At 38.2% G+C, this 19,987-nt stretch overlaps 1 protein-coding gene across 4 annotated transcripts in view; it reads right to left on the bottom strand.

The window, feature by feature from the left end:
• Positions 1-16,385, bottom strand: part of klf12b (Kruppel like factor 12b) — a 104,654-nt gene extending 88,269 nt beyond the window's left edge. Inside the window, exons 1-3 of one of the 4 annotated variants that reach the window (XM_073911453.1) lie at positions 8,842-9,026; positions 8,249-8,321; positions 2,616-2,829 (exon numbers count right to left, since the gene is read on the bottom strand). The gene's annotated coding sequence lies outside the window, so the exon portion shown is untranslated. Of the gene's footprint in view, positions 1-2,615; positions 2,830-8,248; positions 8,322-8,841; positions 9,088-15,097 lie in introns of those variants that run through there. The other 3 variants (XM_073911452.1, XM_068223264.2, XM_073911454.1) reach the window with 3 other exon arrangements.
• Positions 16,386-19,987: the final 3,602 nt, after the last annotated feature.

Below are 19,987 nucleotides of genomic sequence, written 5' to 3'. Positions count from 1 at the left end.
TATTAACGCACAGCAATACCAAGTGAAGAAAGGATGGACTTTGAAGGAATAATCAGTGTGAGGAGAGATCCATGAACAAGTCTGAACATGTTCCACGCAATTACGTAATTTATCGACTTAAAGATATCGGCCTAATTTAGACATCGGATCGATAACGATAATATTAAAAATAGCATTTATTGGCCGATAGCGATATGGCCTCCGATATAGCGTGCATCACTAGAAGTTTTATTTCCATATCGGATCTAGCAGGGTGCAAATTAAAGGGAGGTTTAAGGGGGATTGACCCCCCTTATTAACGCTTGATCCTCCCCGAAGGACAACAAGACAAGATGTGTGGGGGGGTCAGCCCTTTAATAGTAATAAATAGCTTGCTCTGATCTGTATGTTAAATATTAATAATTATAAATGTATAATTTAAATACACATTTGATCCCCCCATAACGATTCATACCATTGTGAATGTATAAGACACCATTCACTGCTAGGAAAAATATCGTTCAACAGTCTAAAACTGGCAGTTCTAGAGCCCTGATAGACATCTTAAGTATTCAAAAAACATGTTTATTGTAAAATAGGTGTTTGTATCTGCCTGTATATAGATTTTCACACAATTTGTATAGTTTGACCTACATTAACCTCTGAAATAGTCATTACATATCCCTCAAAATACTAAAAGTGTATACATTTTATTAATAAGTTAGATGTAACTTAAACACATTCATAAATTTGATTCACGGAAGCATGTATTACCAAACTACTACCAAAAAAAAAGTTGACCCCCCCAATCATCAATGAATAATTTGCACACTGGGTTGATGTAAACAAATCTGCATTATGTTCTTAATTAGAAGTCTGCAAACAACAACTACTTTGACTTGTCATCAAAAACTTCAGTTGGCTCATGTTATCGACATCAAGTTGAGAAGAAGCATTAACTGCTTTTGTAAGAGAAACCAATATTCAAGTGTAAATTATGCACCGGCACAAAAACTCATAATCACCGAAACTGCAATCACTTACTTGCAGTATATTCTATGTGCTAGATGGCCATGCCATGTATATGCTCAACAGAAGGGTGTGTAATTGCCTATTATTATCTAAAGTTACACTGAGACATGCCCAGCTGAAGTCACGATTGTGATGGAGGTTCAGCTGAACTTTTTTATCATCAGACTTGGGCTCAAATTAATTCAAGTGGTGCTCGCTGCAGAGCCATTTGAGGAGAGGTGAGCTCCAGAGAGGGGGAGCTTAAGCTTGAGCTCCACCTTTTTTGCACTTCTTCTACGAGCGATGTCACTGGGGGTAGGGTTAGGGGTGGGGTTGGTGTACGCATTAAAACAGCTTACAGGAGGAGGAGCGACAGCTCATGCTCCCCCTCTCTGGAGCTCACCTCTCCTCAAATGGCTCTGCAGCGAGCACCCTCTCAATTAATTTGTCAAAGCCATTGCATTTATTACTTTCCTAGAGTGTGTATAAATGCTGATGATTGAGGAGGCCTCCAGAATGGAAATTTAAATTGAGCATTTAGTTTCCAACATGATAAGTAGCAGACCAAACCAGGCATACAGTGACATCTGACCAATCACAGAGTCACAAGAGTTGACTCAAAATGAGACCTCTAAAAAAGTTGAGAACATTAAAATTAATAATAAAATATAATAAAATGACCCATAATAAAATATGAAACTAACAAATAAAATAAGAAAATTATTCAAAACTTGGCTTATATGATTTAAAGTAGTTTTTTTTTTCAACAATGTATAGCTTTAAAGTAGATTTTTTGCAACAATGTCTAGCTTTAAATTAAATAGTCCAGTTTTAGAACAAAGCAATAGGTCTGAAAGTAATTCTAAACTCTCATTTCATTAAACTTTCTGACAATCCTCAATTTCTACTTTGGAATATACTATAACTACACATGGCAAGACCCAATAACAAGTCACAAATCTGCTATAGTAATATTGACATCTCAAAGGAAATGCATTATCCGCTGATCTTAAGACAGCAGACCTCATATTATGCATATCAGCATATTGTGTTTTGTCAACAAATGGCATTTCACATTAATTCACAATAAATTCATACTAGTAAAATGAAAAACAAGCAATATGTTTCATCAGGTTACACACGAATTAGCTTCACAAGCCTAAAAACACTTGATCGCTTGCAAGCTATGACATCATTCTACCCCGTTTCGCCCACCTCCAAGTTAAATTATCTTTCAGCATGGTTGGGAGTGTGTATACCTTAATTATTCACACATTTTTGAAAAACCTGAGAACATTTGATCCAAATTGCCTATTATTTAGTTTGCATGTGTGTAAGATCTCAGCATGTCTTCCTAGCAGTTCTAGTGATGGGAGGAGCTCTGGCAATTTTTTGAGTGACTTGTGTGTACCTTACACACAAGATCCTTTACTCTTGTTTCTCACTACCACCCACCCGGCCCCCTCCTTTTCCTGTGTGATAGGCTAACAGGAGACATCGCCCAAACTCGTGCTTGACTTCCCCCACATTTGCAGCAGATGGCCCTCACCATCAAGTCTGATGGAGGAATTCATCTGGCAGGGTTTCCTGACCAGGGCCGCCCCTCCTCTACAACACTGACTGACCTATTTGTATTCTTTGCACAGCAGATGAGGCACCCTGCCCTCTTCGCTGTGGGCATCTGGGGATTGGCGGTGGGAACCAGAGCCAGCCTTTCCTGGCAGGAGCATGCTGTAACCCTCTGAAGCTTCTTGACACGCTTATGCGAACAGAGAAAGTTCAGCCTCATGTCCTCGCTGTCACCTGGGCATGTGGTGCTTTGACTGTATCCTCACCCCTCTGTACAGAAAAAAACTAGGGGTCACTGCTCTGATTCTGATGTCCTTCTGATTTATTTCTAACACAAATGAGATGCTTGTAACTTCAAGTCTGACTCTGCAAAGCTTTAGGAAAAAAAGAACTATAAAATAGGATCTCTTTGATGACCGTAGTTAGCAATGAGAATCAATAAAGAGAAAATAACTAAAATCAAGGCTACAATCATACATTTAAGGATTCAAAATGATCTGTAATCATGTAAACAACTGTCCCATTTGTGACAACATTCTACTTTTGAAGGAATGTTTTGAGAATCGTGAGAAGAGAAGTTAAGAAATGAAAGTTAAAACTAATAATATTAACAATAATAATTACTAATAGTTAATATTAGCATAATTGAGATTGCCTTAGCACTGAAAGAACTATCTCTTATCATTAAAACAACTATATTTTGACAACTGGACCCATTTAACACACCCAAAACAAAAGTTTTTGGTATTTTAGTTTCAGCGTCAGGTGACGCAGTGGCGCAGTAGATAGTGCAGTGCCTTAAAGCAAGAAGGTCGCTGGGTTGCTGGTTAGAGCCTCGGCTGGGTCAGTTGGCGTTTCTATGTGGAGTTTGCATGTTCTCCCTGCCTTCGCGTAGGTTTCCTCTGGGTGCTCCGGTTTCCCCTACAGTCCAAAGACATGTGGGACAGGTGAATTGGGGAGGCTAAATTGTCTGTAGTGTATTAGTGTGTGCGTGTGTGTGTGTGTGTGTGTGTGTGTGTGTGTGTGTGTGTGTGTGTGTGTGTGTGTGTGTGTGTGTGTGTCTTTCTTCACTAACTCTTCCTCTATCTTATACTTTCTCTTTCTCCCAGAGATAGGTTGCCGCTGGAAGGGCATCTGCTGTGTAAAAATGTGCTGGATAAGTTGGCAGTTCATTCCGCTGTGGCGACCCCGGATTATTAAGGGACTAAGCCGAAAAGAAAATAAATGAATGAATTTAATTTAAAGGGCACCTATGGTAAAAAATCTACTTTTCAAGCTGTTTGGACAGATCTGTGTGTTGGTATAGTGTATAGACCGTCATACTGGGGTGATATGAACACACCCAGTCCTTTTTTTTCAATTTAACTACAAAAAAAAGGGTCGGCCAATTGGAGCTGTTTTCAAATCGATTGCACCATTACGTAGGTGTGCGATCCCCCCGCCCACCGAATTGATTGACAGCTGCGCGCATTAACATGTTCCGGTAGTCACGTGTATATGTCAACAAGACCAGGCAGACATACTCAAAGCAACCGGGAATAAAAGGTCTGTTCTGTTCGCTAGGATCAGCAATCATCATCAAATGTGATTAAGAGTAAGTTTCACATGTTTAAAGTGTTTTAAAACAGAGTATGTGTGTAATTAATTACAGCGTTTTACTTCAGCTTTACTTCCTCAGCACAGCCGCGTGTCAGAACAATTATAAAAGAAGACGCTTCAATCCCGGTTTGTGGAAGTTAAATCAGGTTTATTTTGTACATTAGCATAACAGATATTCACACTTGAGGTTAGCCTTAACTAGGCTAAGCGCGCTCTGTCTGTCTGCCTGCCTGTCTGTGTGTGTGTGTGTGTGTGTGTCATCTGCGGTGTGCGTGTGTATCTGTGTGTGTTTGTGTGTGTGTGTGTGTGTGTGTGTGTGTGTGTGTTAACTTTGTAACGATATTGTGTGTGACTCAATGCAACTTGACAATACTGATTAGTAAAGGTTAGTTCTTAGTGTAGTATCTCACAAACGCTACGTGAGACCTTCCTTTAAGTCTGTCTGTTGTCTGATGCAGCTGAGGAAGGAGGCAAGTAAAAACAGTAGGCGGGAAAGACTCGTCTTAAAGGCGCAGTACGACAAAACCACCCCCTGCTGGAAATCAGTATAAAACAGCATCTTGTAAAAGGTATAATGAAAAATCTGATGTGAATTCTGATCTGAAACTTTATATACACATTCTAGAGACGCAAAAGCCTTATATTAAATCTGAAAAAAGGGGTAACCTAGGTGCCCTTTAATTTTATAATCAAGTCTACAATCAAATATCTGCAATTTTAAAATTAACGATGTCGCTGACAACGGAGTTAAAGATTCAAATTCAGGATTATTATGAGAATGATCAGACAGGCAATGGTCAACAGGGTCAAACAAATACATACAGGGAATTCAAAGTCATGGTCAAATAACAGGCAAACGGTCAGTATAGGCAGTAAGCGATGTAAACAAATACACCCCTATGATTGGTTATTGTCTTCACCTGCTCAACAGAAAGGGCTGCGAATTGGCTTTAGAAATGAAAGCGCTGTTCACCAATGAATGACGCGGGAAGAACAGCCGTGGTTACAGTCTATATGCGCATAATATGTGGTTATCACAGTTAATCCATAATAGACACAGTGAAGAAAACTCGCACCTCAGGCACGCTTGTGTCTGGATTCAAAATTATTGCTTTAACAGCCAAGAGGAGAGGAAAAGTTAACTTACAAACACGCCAACGGGTCAAATGTTCAAATTAAGAGAGAGAGAGAGAGAGAGAGAGAGGCAGAGATGGAGTTTTACAGCATTTCTCCCTAGTAGTGAAATAGTGGCTCCTACGTGCTGTACCTTCTTCAGTGTCAATGAAAGACTTTCCAGCAAATTCACAAGCAGTTGAACTGTACTACTTTTTTAGGAGTAGGATTTACTCCCCCTTGCTTCCTTTACCATAGTATTCTACTGCAACATCACGCATAGGAGATAAATGACATCAGTATGTAATAACCGGTTATGATCTACTGAACCAATATCAATAATTTTGACACCCCTATTAATGAGTAACGATGCAGCACATACAAAATCTATCGAAAAACTCATCGAAAACATGTACTGAAGTAAAAGTAGAAGTAGGAGAAAAAAACAATACTCCAGTAGAGTACAGATACAGCCTTTTAGTACTTAAATACAGTAGTGAAGTAGTTCAACTTCGTTACTATACATCTCTGGACTATCGTTAATGATTGTGACAACACTAATTCTGTATGTAAACTATGGTTTCATTTGTGACAGTTTTAGCTTCAATAATAAAAAAAACATCTAAAAAAAATGTATATATAACCTTAATATAACATACATAAAACTGTGATCTCTGAAAAACCTCAATAGTTAATATCTAAAACACTTGTTATGAGTGAAACCGCTGCCTAACCAAAATGCTTCTTGTGCTTAAACTTGTGCATGTGACAAAATCAGCTGTTAAAATTAAATTAAAAATGAAGTTAGAAATATTTGACAGAGATTTTTTTTTATTAATTAGATGATGCACATTTTTCTTTTAATAATAAAGACACTCACCAATAATTACCGCGATGAAAAAAGCAGCAGTTAAGACAGCATCGGATCAAAGTTATATGGATATGTTTGCATATGTTCTGCAATTCAACAGCATCATTTTAACAGATGTCTGTAGGTAAATCCCAAAGCGCATACTTATGGACTATTCAACGTCAATTTGTAGTATAAATAGTGCAAGTAGTGCATTCACACTGAAAATCTAAAAAGAATAAGTGTACTTTAAAAACCCAGATGATGCTCTAATCAGTCTGTTAAAAAAGTGTGTAATGTTGGACACTTCATGCATTCAGCAGCCACTGCTTTTCTCACTTAAAGGGGCAGAGCTTTCGGGTACTGATGTTAGTTACTTTATTTATTTTGGATTGTGAAAGCAAAATTCTCCTACAAGAGTGATTATACCGCCTCTTGATGGTGAAAGCGGTTAAACTCACGGGAGGAATTATTTGGTAGTTTGATGATTTACTAATTTGGCAACTGTCAAACGTCATCACGGAAAAGGTTTTAATTTCCGTTAACTGAAAAAAAACAGAGTTTCATTTAGGACGACACTATATACATATACTATGCTGTTGAGTGTGTAAGTGCATAAGTACAGTGCATAAGTGCATAGAGTACCATTTGGGACGCAGCTAATAAGACTGGCTATGTGGGAGTTTAGTATGAATACACCCTTGCTTTGCACACCTTTACAGAATAATGCATTTTCTGCCTTATCCTGAACATTATATACTGGAAGCATTTGTTGCATGCGACATAAAATAAAATAAAAACTTGTAAACGTCACATTCTTTTGATTTTCTCATCACAAAAATCCTTTACATAAAAATCAGCCAACAGGCTTTCATAGACAACATAGAATGCCATGTAAGGTCTTTTTTATGTTTGTTAATGTTATGTTTGCTACAATCTGTTCAATCGTTGGCAACAAAAAGCAATTAATGCATGAAAATGCTTCATTTACAGCCCCTTTAACACAAATGCTGCACTACTAAATTAGCCAGACACTGCAAACTCACAGGAAATAAACAACACAAATGAGATCTGTTTAATGTAATTGATTCCTCTAGTGAAAAAGGATATTAAATGGAGTGTGAGTTAAGTCTTCTGCTTTTGCGCTGTTTCTTCTGAAAAAAGTAATCTCTGCATATTTCATCTAGATGTCACTCAGAATTAAAAGTAACTTGATCATTTGTTTTAAAAGCCTATGAAGACCAAAATATGTACATATATGAGGTGTGATATTCACAAAAAACACATACTTTTGTGTCTATTTTAATCTCAGAAAAATCTGAGGCAAAACTGACGGTTAAAAAACAGAGAGCAAGATTAAGTCTCCTGAGCCCTTAAAGAGGAACCCCTTGGAGCAATAAAACTTTCCCCTGGGTTACTCAGATGTGACACTGCTGATCCAAATGGCAGCGCAACAAAAACAAATGTCACAGACGAATATAAAAAATATTAAATGTTTCAGGAGTGACATGCCACACTCAGAACTGTCAAGAAATCTTTGGCGACAATGATCCAAAGTACCTCTCAAAACTAAATGCGTTTTGGATAGGGAAAGGCAGGAATATTACAGTCTGATAAAGTGGTAGCAAACTGCTGCCGGCCCCCACCTTCAATCTGAGTGGCTGAATGTGGCCAGGGACCGAGGTGGTTAGGAGGTTCATTTGAAACCAGTCAGGCATTTCTGATAGACCTCCATTTCACTCTATCCATGTCTCTCTCTCCCTCCCCCTTTTTCTTCACTAACTCTCCCTCTATCTCATACTTTCTCTCTCGCCCGTGTCCTCCCTCTCTTAACAAACACACACACACACACTGTGGTGGGGCAAAGGAATGCAGACCGGGGTAATCACAACATCATCAAGTCGGCACACTGATGTGGCCGACCCAATAATGCACCTTTAATTGAATAACTTATTCACCACACATCTCCCATGGGGACACACCGGGTGGAGCACGAACTGAGAGGCAGATGGCAGAAAGAGAGCGAGTGCTCTTTCACACTCTCACAACTCGACCACCAATCATTTTCACCATTTTGCTAGAATTTTGGGGCATTTTACAAAAAGGAAAAGGATACTTTGAACTTACGGAATGAAGAGAGAATGATAAACTGTAAGATCGCTCCTGGGCACCACTGGGTGGTCCTGCCACATTTGGCACCCTAGACAAGACAAACACCCACACACAAAATATGTACAGCAATTAGCATAAACAGAGAAATTTGTTCAGCACCAAAAGGTCTAATCTACATCAATAACACCAGGAAGATAAAAAGATTTGTAATTCATTCAAAAATCATTCTATAATGTTGATTTGCTGGGGGGAAATTTGTACATCCCCAAAATTTGTACAAATTTGTAACGCTAATTTCTATTCTGGAAATTAATGCTTTAATTTTTGGAATTAATTACAATTCTAAAGTACATTCATAAAAATTATAAATATAAAATTGTAATCTTACTACAACATTATAGATGTTATAGTAACATTATAGATTATATACTGCATTTTTGAACAGATGAAGACTTGAAGGAATTGTTTATCGACTCTAAATGTATGACCAAAAATACTGATATTATATCACATTGCTCTATATTAATACACTGTAACCTACTCAAGTTACCGATTAAAAACATGACTGAAAACACGATTTACTTTTTTTGCTGTGAAACTGTATTTACCATCATCACGGAGTCGTCGTCGTCGACAGACCGCGTGTGCAGGTGCTTAAAATACAAAGAGCTTCACTTTCGTTTTCAAACGAAGGTACCTGTCTGGATTCAGCTGTTTTTCTAGTAAATATCTTTTTTCCAATATTATTTAGCAACATTATTTGTATGTAAATCATTTTATCCACAGATAATTCATTCAAACAACGGCGTGCTGACATTAAGAACGATTCGCCAATTGATTCAATTAATTGAATTGATTCAATACCCGATTCATTAAAAGGAACCGACTCAGTGTTAATTTTTGAATGAAGCTTTTTAGTTCTATTTTAAGCAGTTGGCAGAAAATACCATGAACTGCTTGGATGCTGTGAAATAATTAGCACTGTTTACTGAAAAATTATCTAGTTAGAGAAGAATTTATCAGCCATTTGCCCTTATGATCAATTCAATTCAGCCTAGATTGTGTCAAATCAGCTTAACAAAGTACTTGTATAGACTATCTTATGTGTATAGTATCTTATACAGTATGTTAGTTATGCATAGATTTTTTTTATAGCTCATATTTCCAGACATGACATTTCACTCTGTATGTCCACTGTCCACACAAATAAGTTCTAGTGAATTGAAACTGTGTCAGTCCACATTTCAGTTGAATTTCAGTTTTATTCAGTTTAGTGTGGTTTAATTTTCACTGCTAGTCCAAACACTGAAGAGCAAATCCATGAATGCGCAGCTACACAAGTCCCACAACCATCACAATGAAAAAACTTTTTTTTTTTTTCCATCACTTTGGAGAAAATGATCCATCTCCAGCCTAGGAGGTAAAAAAAACTATTTTTGCAGAACAATCAAGCTAACATTACAGAAAGTTTTTAAAAGTAGCCTACTTGTAGGCTACATCCTGTCTTATGTGTATAGTTAAGTATCTAATATATGTCATTTAAGCATAGGTGTTTTTAAAAATAGCTCTTATATGTCCAGTGCTGTCTTTGTATTTATGATTTATTTAGCACCGTTGTCCTGCGAGAAACGGTTCCTCTGTATGTCCACATGTAGCGGAATGACAATAAAGCTCCACTTGACTTGAAATGAGTCAGAAGGTAATTAATTAGTCAGCCAGTTTATTATGAAATCAGTTTATTTAATATTAAAATAAATATTACAATTTAAAATGCCCCATTATTTGACATGATGGAATTTAATTGGTTCAACAAATATTAATTTCGAGTTAAAAGTCTTAATTTACTACTAAACATTTTTTATTTAAATTCCAATCAAGAGTATTTTGATTTGTTTGTCTAAAGTTCGTTAGGTTGTGTAACATTTTCCTTTATGCAGCTAATTCCGTTTTTATGACCAAGTTCTGAATCTTTCCTTGTTTTCTGCATTACAGAAATCATATGTTTCTATGCAAGCTATTTCTGAACCCATGAGCACCAATGCATCACACCCGCTCTACTGTACTGTATTTGTTGCTCTCACTGTAGGTAGACCATTTGTTCCAAACAGTCAAGGTGTGGCTCTCATAATCAATATAAGGTCCTTGTTAGACCTTGCATGGGTTCTGTCGTTGCAGGGCATTGATTTACCCTTCACAGCCGATTGCACTACATTTACCCAGCAGTGTGTTCAAAATGAATGCCCTGCTGCTCTCTGCCAATTAGTTTGCCTGCATCTATAGCGCAGGGGCAGTCAAAAGGTTCATTACCTTTGAGTTTCAGTCTTCTGCATGTGGTCTATGCCTTGTGCCTGATGCTCTGTGCAGTCCAGCATGCACAAGCCCTTTCAGAGGGATATAGGGAATGAGGGTCTAGATATTGAACCTAATGGGTTTGTAGTAATGAACTTTCAGAGAATGTGATTGCATAGTGTGTGTTTGATTAGCACACACTAGAACCGTAGATGCAGACAAGGACGTAGTCTAGAGGTTGAGTCACACTGCGCTCTCAAGCACAGTCCATTGTGTCTAGTAATGCTGCTCTTTCCTAATGTGCTATTTTGCCGTGATTCATTCATTCACATTAAAAGTTCCCCTGAAGAGCTACTTTCCTTGTCAAACACTGTGCATCGCTTTTTCATCTAACATCTGAACTCTCCAAATGCTGAGGCCATTTTAAAAGCATTCACAAACTTTGATATAAAAGACTCCTTCATTAAAAATGCCACCTAGCTCCCTGAATAACATTTTTAGGGCAATTAATGGATCCATTTACATGCTAATGTTAGTATGATTGGGAGGGTACTGTATTGCTACATGCATTAATGTAAGCTAAAACATCCTCAGCGCTCTCTATTGTCCTTGAAGTGGAACGCCTAATGTCCTCGGTGGTAAATACTATCATCAGAGGGGGTGGGGGGGCATCCTGGCAAAGGGGCACCGATGCATCTTGGAAGTGTAATGATTGTGCCTGGGGCCTTGGCGGTCCGCTGAGAGATCGGTGAGATATAGGACTGCAGGCATCCAGGTGGAGTAGGAAAAAACAGCGCACAGCAGTGGTTGGTATCAGCCCTGAACACATTTTTCATCGCCAATGTTAGGACCTTTAATATCTATGAAAAGACCTCAATTATTTTTATATATACTTTTGATTGCCATGGTCAGTAGTTTTGATTTTCAGTTGCCCTGCCTGCATTTTCATTGCCAACATTTTCATTGAGCTCAATGTTTTTCCTCTATTGTTGTTTGTTGATGCTTGATTTCATCAGCTGATCATGATGAATTAGTACTTGTCATACATTGTCTGACAATGACATGCTGTAATCAATCCAGGCTCATTCTAAAAACATACCTCTATATACATTTCTGGAGGCCATCAAATATGTCCCAGGAGCAATTTTTTTATTTTATTTTATTTTTTTTTTGCAGTTTTTGTTTTCGCGAATGCCGCTTTTTAGATCTCATTTCTCTCGCCAGTGCCATTCGCACATGCTGTTCTCTCATAAATCCACCAGAGGACACTGTCGACTGACTGTTTGAATGACTGAATGAGCGATCAACTGACCCACCTCCCCCTTCCCTAAACCCAACTAATAGTATTTTGAAAAGCATAGATTGACCCGACCACCCACTACCCTAAACCCAACCAACAAATTTAAAAAGCAATTCAGCTTTTTAAACCCTGTTATTTAATTGTTTATTTTATTATTATTTTTTTTTTATTTTTTATTTTTTGGATTCTGTTTTTGTCTTACCCATTTTCTGGAACTGTTTTTCCCCAGACATCATGGTCATTTCCTCTCTGCGTCTCAAGTTCACCGGTGTACATGGTGAGAACTGGTAACAGCCTGAGGTAAGTGCTTGTAAGCGTAAAAAAGAACAGCGTTATATCGCCCCGTATCGTTCTTTAAAAAATCAAATGCAGCCATACGTACTGTACTTCTGCTACATAATTCGCAATCTCCCGAAATTAATATATGGACACTTTTCAGAATGAGCCTATGATGGTTATAATCTGGTAATTGTCCACATTAGCTTGCATTTGTTAATGCAGTGTGAATTCTTAATTTTTACTCTAAACAGCAACAAAACAACAGGATTTTTAATATTAACTGATGACCCTTTCAGGAAGTTCTGCCCAAGCAGTCAAACTGATATCATACAAAAAGAAATGCCATTCTTGAGTAGTAACAAATTCACAGATTTTCCTATAAAACAATAAAGGCAAACATTTTGCCAGCAGCTAGCTCTCTGCAACTGTCACATGGTCACCAACTGAAGCATCAGTACCTGGATGAGAGACCACATAGGAAAGTGAGGTGAGAACAGCAGGGGGCGCTCAACCTGTGGTCTTTATGGGTTCTAATGCCCCAGTATATTGATGGGGACTCTATACTGCTCAGTAAGTGCCGTCTTTCAAATGAGACGGTAACCAATATCCTGACTCTCTGTGGTCGTAAAAATCCCAGGATGTCCTTCAAAACAGAGTAGGGGTTTAACCCAGGCATCCTAGCCAAATTTGCTTACTGGCCTCTGTCCATCACAGCCTCCTAACCATCCCCATACCATCATTACCTTTATCACTCTGTTTCTTCTCTACCAATCAGCTGGTGTGTGGTGCGCGGTCTGGTGCAATATGGTTGCCGTCGCATCATCCAGGTAGATAACACTCAAAAAAAAATGTGTAAAGCGCTTTGAGTGTCCAGATAAGTGATATATGAAAAGAAAGGAATTATTATTGATATTATTTGCTCTGTAGATTAACTTTTTTGATTTTTAGATTAAATTTTAGACAATATTTTTTTTCGGTTTAAAAAAATACAGCAAACCAAAAAATCCAAAATCAACCATACGTCATCAGAGATGCCCACAAGTATATAACCAGGGCTTGACATTAACTTCACCAGCCGCTCTGCATCCACCTTGCCTTAAAATTTAAATAATCTGTCAAAACAATCAAAATATAGCAGTATACGTACACTTTTTTCTAAACAAAAATGTTCTTAGAAAAACAATAGACATTTAAAAAAATAATTTTCATGTGTCTAAAACTGTATACAGTAGTCTGTCCTGGCTAAAGGTCCCAGTTCAGCAGTTAACTACACATAAATAGAGAGTTAATCTCCTATTAAAGCAATGTTATTGTAAAGGATGACAATTAATCCATATTAATGAATAAGGACTGCAAGCAGAAGGAAAGAGATGTGAAAAACATTCCATGTGCAATAATGAAAGGATGACCAAATGCACATGGTTAAGGTTATATCAATTATCTGTCCAAAGAATGGTTAAAGCGAAAGCGGCAACTGCTGTTGCTTACAAAAAATCTCAAGCTCTTGAAAGCAGCAGGACTGTGGGTGCACGAGCAACATTTGCCCAGTCTGTTTAAAAGAGAAACGATCGCTTTTTAATGTCAAGCGCTGGATATAATCACTGACCATAAACACTATAGTAATAATTTGCGTTATAATTAATTTTTTACTAGAAATCAACCGAATTTGTAACAACTATGCAAAATATAACTCCTAAGTTCAATTGTGTAAGACATAAAAATGCAGGTCAAAGCTGTATGAATGTTCTCATTGAAAATGCACCATTGGTCTGAAAGTGTTATAGTGAGGGATTTATCAACTCTTTTAAAACTGTTTCACACCGTCCCTGGGTGAGTGAGCCGTCCTTTTTGTAGAGCCATGCTTAGTGTGCTAATTTCATTCCTTATTGAACCTGCACAAAAATGTCTGTCTGATATTGATATTCAATATCAAGTCTGTTATTTAGACCCTCTCATTCTGTACTTCAGCATTATTTCTCTACCCTGTTTGCTTGCCCTTTACACTATATCTCAGATTTTTTACCTTTGAGCCCCCTCAAACAAATATTAATGTTGGATTTGAAACCACACAGCAGAACTTTTTCCAATAAATCTACACACCACTTTAACAAGAAATGTCTTGAACCGACTAAAAGGCCGGTCTATTGCCTTTGTGAGGATTTGGTTTTAGTTATACTCTTTTTTTCTCCTCTTGTTCCTTTCGGCTTTTATCCCTGAGTAAAGCGAACACCTTTTCTTTCTCTCCCTGGCAACCCAAAGCATAGTTGGGCTGATTCGACAGGACTGTATTTCACTGGACTCGGTCCCAGCAAACAAAAGCTGCCCTGTCCACTCCATTCCCAGATGTTTTGTATTGATCTCCCTGTGGTTTTGGCAGAGTGGAAAGGCTGGGATTGTTGCTCCCCCTTTTCTTTTTTTCATTGCAGACAGAATTAGAAAACAAAGGAGAACAAAAAGTCTGCGGGTGTTTTTAGCTCTGTGATGCGTGTCTGCTGGGCGTAGTGTCACATTTCAGGTAGAAGTGCGACAGGCCCTGCTCATTTTGTTATCGCACTCTCTCTCTTCCCCTTACCTTATCCTTCCCCACACTCCCTGATTAATAATGTAGAGTGTCTCTTTATCTAATGTTGGGCTGTATGTGAGTGGATGCGGATGGACAGGTGAGGAGTGTATACCTGTCTGCCTCTAAGGCTCAGAGACCTGGCTGTCGGCCTAATGGTGAGAGGCATGAGGAGGAAATGGGCAGTAGAGAGTTATGGAAATTCATATACTTTAAAAAGAAACTGCGCAAGTAAATAATTGTACTGCTCAGAGGTGATTTAGTTGATTTAGTGGCTAAATCGTATGAATTTGTACGATCTAATTTGCAAATTTTGTACGATTTGCTCAACACCCAATGATGGTTGGGGTTAGGGTTGCGGTTGGGTGCCACGCCTCCTTTTTAAAATCGTATATTTTCATACTGCCACTAAACAGACAAAACATAAAATACTTACGTTTCCTTGTGAGATCAGGCTGGTTGTTGATGCACCTTTGAAAGCAATTACAGCCTCAAGTCTTTCTGAATATGATGCCACAACCTTGGCACACTTGTCTTCAGGAAATTTTGCCTATTTCTCTTTGCAGTACCTCTCAAGCTCTATCAGGTTGGATGGGAAGCGACAGTGTACAGCCATTTTCAGATCTCTGCACAGATGTTTATTAGGAATTAGGTCTGGACTCTGGCTAGGCTACTCAAGGACATTCACTGAGCTCTTGTGAAGCCACTCCATTGATATTTTGGAGGTGTGCTTTGGGTAATTGTCCTGCTGGAAGATGAACTGTTGCTTCTGTCTGGCCACTCCACCGTACAGGCCTGATTGGTGGATTGCTGCACAGATGGTTGTCATTCTGTAAGTTTCTCCTGTCTCCACAGCAGAACGCTGGAGCTCAGACAGAATGGCCATTAGATTATTGATCACCTCCCTGACTATCGCCCTTGTCCCAGATCACTCAGCTTAGATGGCCGGCCAGCTCTAGGAAGAGTCCTGGCAGTTCCAAACATCTTAGAAATGATGGAGGCCACTGTGCTCATCGAAACTTTCAGACCGGCAGAAAGTTTTTCTGTAACCTTCCCCAGCCTTGTGCCTTGAGACAATTCATTTTTCTTCATGCTTGGTTTGGGCTTTAATATCCACTGTCAACCATGGGAAAATCGATTTTTTGATTAAATAATTAATTAATAAGAAGGTATAATAGATAAATGGGTCAATATAGAAAAAAAATGTAAAGTGAATACTGAATAGTCTCTTTCTCCCTTTTGAAATTCTAGTCAGCAGGTCAGAAAAAGTTAAGGTTCTCAATGACAGACAGTATGGGACTCCATGTTTTGTTAAAGGAGTGATCCTTTAAATCCATAAATCCTTTATGTCTAAGTTTCTCAAGATAGATGCAATGTAGAACCTTCTAATCCAGTGTTCTGAAGATGGAGGGGACACATGTTTCCTTTTGAAGAAAATTGCATGCCTGGTGTCAAGGTGGTAAATGCATTGATGCTGCATGTTGATGTTTGTGTAGTTGGGGTTGAAAGATAATCAAAAAGTGCAGTCAGAGGGTCATCAAAACAATTTCACCATAGTGCATGAATTGTAAGCTAATACAGATTATAGAAGTCGTCATACTTTGTCTGTCTTTTTTGTTACATTAGAATAGTATTTTAGTTGCCTGACTATGCAAGTCCAGATACTTTTGCGTTCTTTTTGAATTTAGAATTTTTATACAGTTTTCACATACTATAATCAATCCAGGCTCGTTCTGAAAACATACCTCTATATACATTTCTGGATAGCACCAAATACATCACAGGAGCTATGTTTATATTTTTCAGTTTTTTTATTTTCATAAATCCACCAGAGGCCTCAATGTACGCTTTTTGAGATCTCAAATTTTTCTCGCGAGTGCCGTTCATGCCCATTGTTCTCACGTAAATCCACCAGTGGCCGCTGTTGACTGACTGACAGATCGACTGACCCACACTCCCCCTTCACTAAACCTAACCAAACATTGTTTTCAGAACCACAGATTGACCCGTCCACCCACTTCCGTAAACCCAACCAACAATTTCAAAAAGCAATCCAGAAAAAGAAAAGCCTTTGTTTGATTTTGACCACGTTTTCAGATTTTGCCACATTCTTATCGTTATTTTTGTTAATTTTATTTTTTGGCTTCTATTTTTGTCTTACCTGATTCTGGAACCGTTCTTCACCGCACTTCAACCTCATCATCGTGGTCAACTCCTCTCTGCGTCTCAAGTCCACCGACGTTCATGGGAAGTTAACTCTACAAACTATAAGCAGGAAAGCCATGCATACGGAGATAATCGGTCAGCTGGTAAGCGCAAAAAAATAACGCCATTATATCGCCCTTTAGCATTCATTTAAAAAATTAAATGCAGCCATATGTACTTCTGGCTACATAATTCACAATCACCAAAAATGTATATGAAGTACGTTTTCAGAATGAGCCTATGTTGACTATATAATTGGAAATTATGTGAATTCGGAGTGTCTTTACAAAGTGAAACTAACTTTGTGAAATCTCTTTATAGAAGACAACTGAGATAATAAATCCTAAAAGTGTTTTTATAATCCATTTCTTTTTTTTTATACAACAGTTCAATATTTGTGGAAAAGTAATTAAATGGTTGATTTCCCCTTAAATTTTAGTCAAACCATCCACCAATGGTGTTAGTCTGTGGCTGTTATTCTGACCAATGGAATGGCCCTTTGGCTCTGAATTGTTTTAGATGGACTGTAACATGTAACAATGGAATGTTAATGGCATTTGTCTTACACAGGGCGTTGGCGAAATGTTATGAAGCAAGTGCACACCCCTTGTCTCATCCCATATAAGTTAATAAGTTTCTTTCCATATGCTGGAAAGGCAGCGAAGCACTGAAAGAAACAGTTCAAGTGGAACAGCATGGAGCCATGGTAAGTGCAGCAGAATTACAGCTGTATATGCAAGACTGTAGACTCACACCCTCCTCACCCACGTCATGTTTGAATAACCCTTCATAGCAATGCTCTATAAATGGCTGACGGCTTAACGAACAATCTGAGGTGACACAAAATAGCTATGAAAACGTACAGAAGCTAAACCCAAAAAAATACACAAGTTCAGTGATATATTTATAAATATATATGGCTTATATCTATACACTGTATGACTGAAACGATCACAACTGTTTGTTCCCTGCTCCATGAATAGGGTTTTCAGACTGATTGAAGCCGGTGCTAATATTCAGAGCGAAGTCACTAGGAGAAGCTCGTCATTTCTCCCTCTCTGCGTCAATGTGATTTTCTTTATCTGTCGGAGTGCAGCTTGCACATAGAATCTGCCCCGAGTACACGGCTGCTCCAGTGTGGGTGGAGAGTGGGCGAAGGTGCGTGGCATCTGCCACAGTCCACCGCCTGAGGAGAAATAGCAACACTTCACATTCAAACTCACTTCCACTGCAGCCTTCACATTGTTAGGCTCTGGATAGATTGAAAGTGAATACCGTGTTTTCAATGAATCATTTTCTTTGGCCAGGCTTTACTCTCCACCTTCGACATTTCCTTACAGCACACATTTAGAACGCTGAAGAGGAGGTGGAGAATAGATCATAAAAGCTTCGAGCACATTATTTATTCACTAGAAAATAGCTGTAGTTTGGATTAAACATTGTTTTGTATTATAAATATCTTAAATTAAAAATATTAAGATACGTCTTTGTAAATGAAGAGTTCAGATGCAAAAACTACTAAGCACCAATGTTCTACTGAAATATGCCATTTTTTCAAGCTCTTATGTATAGGTTTGGTCATTTCATTTTTTATAGCATTGAATAATTTTGTTTCGTTAAATAACTGAACACAAACAAAGGAGATTGAAAAAAAAGCTCATTTTAGAAGAAAATTTTAGATGGTGTTTAGAAGTTTTTGCATCTGAACTCTTCCAATATACTTTTATATTTACTAAAAGGTGTTTTTGTGAAAATATAAAGGCCATATTTAAGCATACACTCAAAAAACAATTTGTTGAATCAACATTATTTGATTGTAGCACCCATTGTGCATCTAAACAAATCAAGTAAACTTGAACTGCTTTGAATGTGTTATCTGAACACAAACTTGTGAATTCAACAAGGTTTTAATAGGTCTGTGTAACTTCTTTGCAGCTTATTGAATTAAACTGACTGAATTTATTCATGTATACTCAATATCAGTAAAGCGCTTCAACTCAACTAGATTCGTCCTTGTTAGATTCACAAGTTTAGGTGTTGTCCATTTAAATCTGTTTTGTTGCTTCAATTAGATTTGTCTTAATTCACTAATCTACAAAAGTAATAAAACATGCAAACAATTTAACATTTGTATTTTTTCATTAGACATTAACATAAAATTCAAACTTTTTTCTTCACTTAATTTAGTCTTACCAACAAACCTTGGCCTGACAACCAGAAAAATCAACATTAACATGGATGATTAGATTTTTGCCATTTTGGTCTTAATTTCTAAAAAATGAATCTGTTATATACCCTTTTGAATTAAAACATTGTCTTGACAAAACAAACTAAAAAATAACAGTAACATGAATGAACATGCATTTGTAACATTAAGCAAATGTTTGTGAAATTTTTTGCTGTAACAAAATAATTAATACTTACGATAACTTGCAGCTAGCTTCAAAAGTTCAGTCTGTTATGCTGCGTTCACACCAGACGCGGCACGCGCGTCAAGCGCGAGTGATTTACATGTTAAGTCAATGCAAACGCGCGAATAGACATCCTGCGGTGCGATACGCGTGAATGGCGGAATGGCGAATCTCTCGATTTCGAAAATCTGAACTTCAGCGTACATTTGCGCCGCGTTAACCAATCAGAAGCTTGCTCTTGTGGGGGCGTGATTGTGACGTAGAACCTGTTGTCGGTGTTCCGAGGGAAATCCTCCAGTCTTCACCGACAACAGTTCATCAAACTGGGCTTGGCTTAGTCAGAAGCACCGTTGAAAGCCTCCATCATCCAGGTTCAGTTTCTGGAGGAGTTTATGAGCTCACAGAGCTGGATGCACCTCTGAAAGGATGTAGTGGACTCAGACACGACCCTAAACGTATCGACGCTGTTTTTCAGTCTTCATAAAGCACATATACACTGTTATTTTCTTCATAAAATCCATGTTAGCCTTTTAGCAACGAAGCAACAGTCACCGGGAAGACAGAAGCCCTGCCCATCACGCGAATCCACGTATGTTCTGAAGTAAATTTGACATGCCAATAAAGCGGGGTTTGACGCGTGAATGAAGCGAGTAAACTCAAATGGTTATGAGGCTATTTACGCGCAAAAAGCGCGATTTATCCGCGCGTTC

This window comes from Danio rerio, chromosome 9 (genome assembly GCF_049306965.1).
Source record: "Danio rerio strain Tuebingen ecotype United States chromosome 9, GRCz12tu, whole genome shotgun sequence".
Lineage (NCBI taxonomy): Eukaryota > Metazoa > Chordata > Actinopteri > Cypriniformes > Danionidae > Danio > Danio rerio.
The sequence above is the reverse complement of the archived record's forward strand: the minus strand, read 5'-3'. Positions and strand labels throughout refer to the sequence as shown.